This window comes from Fukomys damarensis, unplaced genomic scaffold (assembly GCF_012274545.1).
Source record: "Fukomys damarensis isolate Sample0158 unplaced genomic scaffold, DMR_v1.0_HiC HiC_scaffold_17, whole genome shotgun sequence".
Lineage (NCBI taxonomy): Eukaryota > Metazoa > Chordata > Mammalia > Rodentia > Bathyergidae > Fukomys > Fukomys damarensis.
Genome location: NW_022900929.1, coordinates 43168007 through 43173723, shown reverse-complemented (window position 1 = coordinate 43173723; position 5717 = coordinate 43168007). Strand labels below are relative to the sequence as shown.

At 37.2% G+C, this 5717-nt stretch overlaps 1 pseudogene; it reads left to right on the top strand.

The window, feature by feature from the left end:
• Nucleotides 1–4819: 4819 nt before the first annotated feature.
• Nucleotides 4820–5465, top strand: LOC104876332 (annotated as a pseudogene).
• Nucleotides 5466–5717: the final 252 nt, after the last annotated feature.

The window sequence follows — 5717 nt, the reverse complement described above, 5'->3', positions numbered from 1 at the left end:
AGCAATTTTACCAGTTTATCACATAAACCCTGGCTTACATGTGATGGAGCTGGAGGTGGAAAACCGTGGCCAATTTTAGATTTGGATTCATACTTTATAGACAGGAAAGACCAAAAACTTATAGCGATTAAGAAAGGTGGATGTTGGTGGCACACACTGGAGAGCGGAGACAATGGAAAGTTAAGTACAGGAATGCAGAGATTGGGACAGAAAATAAGAACTAGTCTAAAGTAGATGTAGATTGGGCATGCTTGTGCAACCCTGCTCATAACCCATTCCTCCACCAGTGACACTCATCAGTGTCTCCCACGGAGTCTCCTCAGGACAGCGGTCCCACTGTGACAGTCAGAAGGTTCAGCACACATCCCCACAATGTGGGTGTGGAACCTCTGCAGCATTTTAACCTGGAAAGAACAAGGTCAGCGCACGCATGACCGAGTCGGGCAGAGTCCGAGGTCCTCTGGCCCTGCCTACTGTACCTATCAAGGGTATACCCAGGATTTTTTAAATAAACGACAGTTACAGTACCTCGTCTGGAATCTCTATGATTCCTTAAAAAGCTCATTACTGGTTAAAGTATAATAACCTGGGCAATCATACAACACTGATCACCAAGAATTTATTATAATGCTTTTGAGTTTAAAAAAAAGGTGGCAAATAATTAAAGTCTACAATCCAGGTGCTTCTTTCAGAGCCTTTTAATATCTATAATTCTAAGATGACATAATAAAAGGGAGTTGAGCAATTTATATTAAAAAATGGCAAAAATATTACCCAAGAGAGAAAATTTTGGAAATGTAGATGCCCAATAATATGTAACAATTAAATTGAGTCTGATATGTTCATAGCAGTAATAATAATATACTAGTTATAATAATTGTGATAAGAGTTAATATTTATTCAGACAGCTAGTAGTGTGTTTATGGAAATCTATTTACTTTGAATGGATTACTTACCTGAATTTATAAATATATCTATTAATTAAATTTTAAAGAGGTAGAGTATTTTGTGCTATAGGAGTAGGACCATCTGCTCAATTAGGAAACCAAAATATATTAAACACAAGAGGAGTTAATTGACTCACAGCAGACAGAAGTCCAAGAAGGACAGCAGGATGAAGAAATCCAACTCCTCACCTCACTCTGTCCCACACCGCTGTATGCGTATGAGCTCTGCTCTCATGTAAGGAAGGACCCGCTATGTCATGGCAGAGCCAGTCATTGGGACATTTGTAGCCTTATATTGAGGGTCACAGTGGGAAGTGTCATCTCTCCTATCTTCATCCACCATGGAAAACAGCTCTTCTGATTGGCCTTGCTTCTGTCTCATGATAAGTCCAAGGATGTGGGGTCCTCTGATTGGTCAGCCTGAAACACATGTTTTTATGGAGAAATAAAGGCAAAAACAACACACTTACAACCCCAGCAGAATCTCAATTTCTGCCAGAAGGGTTGTTCTCTACTATATAAAAAGCAATTGGTATGATTTGTGTATTACCAATGACTGAGGGAAAAATCAAAACACTAAACTCTAACTCATAATCCCAATTAACAAAAATATAGGTTATATAAAAGAGAAAAGAAAAAATCTTAAGGCATTATTTCTTTTGACTAAGTTCCTATTCTTATATTTAAACTTGTCAATTTTACAAATTCAGGAAGAACAATAACATACCACATTGAAAGAAATAAACTTTCAAGATCTGGATTTGGCTTGTTCTCTAATAGTAAGTGCCAATTTTCTAGAACCTCACAATTTGATACAGTGACCTTCTACTTTTCATCAGCATCAGGAAAAACAGATTCCTTAGTTTGAGCGGTTGAACACAGATATATTATAAGTTCTTCTATGGTCTCAGTTCTTAGAACAAAGTCAACCTTTTTTAGTAAATCCCAGGGTCTGCATGGTTAAATTTAGTAAGAAAAGTCTAGGCTTTAGCCCGCTTTAAATTTATAATTTGAAAAACATTTTGAGGGAATATTTAAGTCAGAACTTCACACCCATTATCTAAATAAGAATTGTGTCAGGCTGAGAAAATCTGGTAGAAAATGTAATTATTATGGTTAATAAGGGGATCAGTAGGTTCAGTGAAGGGAAAACACTTCCTCCCTTAAGGTCATTGTGACAACTGTATGTCAGCATCTACAGCAGCACACAGAGCATAGAACAAGTTTCTCAATAATTAAAAATCAACCTTCAAAAAAATAGTCATTTTGTGTCTTATTTTTAAAAATGGAATCAAGCCAATTCTAGGAACACAGAAATCTCATCACAACTAAAGTTTTCTGCAAATTTATTTATTTTTCCTATACTGCTTAGCTTTTTCAGTTCTTTAATTGTACAGCACCTTAAAAAGATTTTGTTAGATATCTGCTATATTTTTTCTGTAAGTCAAAGTGAAATTAGAGGACCTAGACTTCAATTCAGCTCTCAGCTTTGTTTTATTTCATATTTCAGTCCCTCTCTGAAGACAGAGATAAAATAAAGATTCAATATGGAATCTTTAAGGTTAACAATTCTGATAGATTTTTCTTGGTAAAGCATAATAAATATGATAAGACAATGGATTCCATATCAAGAAAGAATAATACAGATCCCCATATTCATTCCACACACAACACCTGCACAATATGTACTACTCATTTTATTTGGCTTAGACTTTAAGATAATTAAAAGAACAGTGTGTTGAAAATAAAATCTTTTTCATAAATTTGGAGTAAGAGGCATCCTTAATAAATAACTCGGGCACAAAAGAAATTCCTGGGACACTAAACTACACATACAAAAACTGAATTATGTACCTCTCTGAATAAGAATATGCAATATCACACCAAAAATAAATGACAAAAATAATAGCCAAAACATTAAAAAAAAATTCAAAGACCAGTATCTGCTTGTGAAATAAGTAATAAATGAATGAATAAATAAATAAATGACATTATATTGATAGTATATTGTTTTCTTCTCAAATCCATGCCTCATTACAGATAAAAGATACATTGTGTTATTTTCCTTCTCTCTGTTTTGTTTTTTGTTTTTTGTTGGTTTTTTTTTCTTTTTTTTTCTTTTTTTTTTTTTTCTCTCTGTACCAGGGATCAAACTCAGGACCTTGTGCTTTCAAGGTAGGGACAATGCCACTGAACTAAATCCCCAGCCCTCCTTTTCTAAATCCAGCATATCTACTTCTGAATCATCATTATCATGGGTGACAGGAAAATTTACATCACTTATTACTTCAGGTCTCCCCTATCTTTCCTAAGCAATTCAAAGATTCCAGGGATATGAATGTGTCCTAGTAAAACAGGAAGTTCTGTTTCTTACAGCGATGTCAGTGGGCATCATTATAGTTTCCCTTTTGTTAAAATTGTCCACTTTTTAAATTGGTTATACAGATGAATGGGTTTCATTTTGCCAAGTTCATACGTACACTAAACATACTTTGATCCTGTGCACCACCCTTCACCCCCTAGCCAATCCTTCCTCCTAGTTTCACATTGTGGGCCGGGGTTTAATGTATATGTTTTATTTAATCCTTCACCTCTACTAGCTGCCTTTCATTCCCTCCCTTTTCATCTTCTTACTTTTCCTTGTTCAGTAACAGTGGGCCTTCTACTTTTCTCTCTTAAATTACTTTATTGGTACATTTTAGATGTACAGTACATTTACATTCATCCTTGGGAACTTACACCTTTACATGTTGTATCTTGATTCTTATTTTTTCCCCTTTCCCCTGCCCTCCCTTCAACCCCTCCACCCTTCCGTATTTGCAAAGGGGCCTTCGACCTTCTTGTCATCTTTTTTTTAGATTCCACATATTAGAGAGAACAAGCAATATTGGTTGGCATCTGGGTTATTTTGATCAACAAGATGGTCTACAGAACCACCCATTTTCTTGTAAATGACAGAATTTTGTTCTTTCTTTTGGCTGAATAATACTCCACTGTATATTTGTACCACATTTTTTTATTCACTCATCTCTAGCCTGGTTCCTTATAAGGGGTATCGGGGGCTGTGTTGCTATAGATGAATGTATGCAGGTGTCCCTAAGAATGGGGACTAATTCCTCTGGGTATTGAGTGGTATTGCTGGATGAAATTGCAGCTCTGTTTTTAAGTTTTTGAGGAATCTTCATACTGATTTTCATACTAACTCCCACCAGGAATGAAAAAGGGTTCCTTTGCCCCCATGTCCTTGCCAGCGTTTATTATGTGTTTGAAAATAGCCTTTCAGGCTGGGGTGAGATAGAATCTCAGTTTACTTTTGATTTGCATTTTCTTAATGGCTAGATACAGTGAATATATTTTCATATACTTTTTGGGCAATGGTGCTTCTTCTTTTGAGAGATGTCTGTTCAGTTCATTTGCCGATTTATTGTTTTATTTGATTTTCTGGTGTTGAGTTTTTATGTATTCTAGATATTAAACAATTGTTTGCTGCAACAGTAGCTGGTAAACCCTCCCCCACCCCCGTAGGCTGTGTCTTCATTCTATTGGTTGTTTTCCTTGCTGTTCAGAAATGTTTCATTTGATGTAATCCCATTTGTTGATTTTCGCTATTATTTCCCATGATATTGAAGTCTATTCTTCACCTCTTGCTCTGTTAAAGCTTTTACATTTTCTGCTTCCGGTTTAATGCCAGGTTCATCCTCCTGAGAATCTGGTAAAAGCCCAACGATATCAAGTCTTCACCACGTCTATGGTCTCAAGTGTTTCCCTATGTTGTCTTTTAGCAATTGTAAAGTCTTGGGTCTTACAGAAAGTTATTCGGCCTTTCCGCTTCTGACGCACTGTCTGCTGAGCCGGTGGACGCCGAGCATTAAATGTCTGCTCCCATGCCAGCCACCCCAAAGGCTGCCGCCGCGGTTGTTTTCTTTCTTGAATTTGGAGATACTGGAAGTGGACGGACAGAAGCCATTGCAGGTATCAGAAGTTCACACATCAGACATATCTGCCCACATGCGCCAGTGATGCCTGTAACATTAACTATGAACATGGCTATACCTTCTTGGTTTGATATCGTTGGGCTTTCACCAGATTCTCAGGAGGATGAACCTGGCATTAAACTGGCAACAGAAAATGTAAAAGCTTTAACAGAGCAAGAGGAAAAGAATGGTATTCCTTCTAACAGAGTTATTTGGGGAGGATTTTCTCAGGGAGGAGCTTTGTCCTTATACACCGCTCTAACCACGGGGCTCAAACTGGCTGGTGTCACTGCGCTTAGTTGACGGCTTCCACAGGGTCCTATCAGTAATGTGAACAAAGATATTTCTATTCTCCAGGGCCATGGAGATTGAGACTCTTTAGTTCCCCTAAGGTTTGGTTCCATTACTGTTGAAAAACTAAAATAGTTGGTAAATCCAGCCAATGTAACCTTCAAAACCTGTGAAGGCGGGATGCAGTTCATGTCACCAGGAAGTGACGGCTGTTAAGCAATTCATTCATAAACTCCTGCCTCCAACTGATTGATGTCGCCAAAAGGCCTCCTGTACAAGGGCACCAGCAGCACCGCAGTGGAGGATAAATTTCTTCCCGTGCCCGATCTTAGAACTTCTACTGTTTGCAGTGTTAAAATGTTTTGCAAATACACATCAATGATACATAATAAATAACATTTCCTTGTGGGAAATTTAGGATCTTTTAAGTTTCTATACATGTATATTTATAATGTGACCCAGAATATGCCAGTATTAAAATAGGTAAGGTAGCTAGATTCTTTTT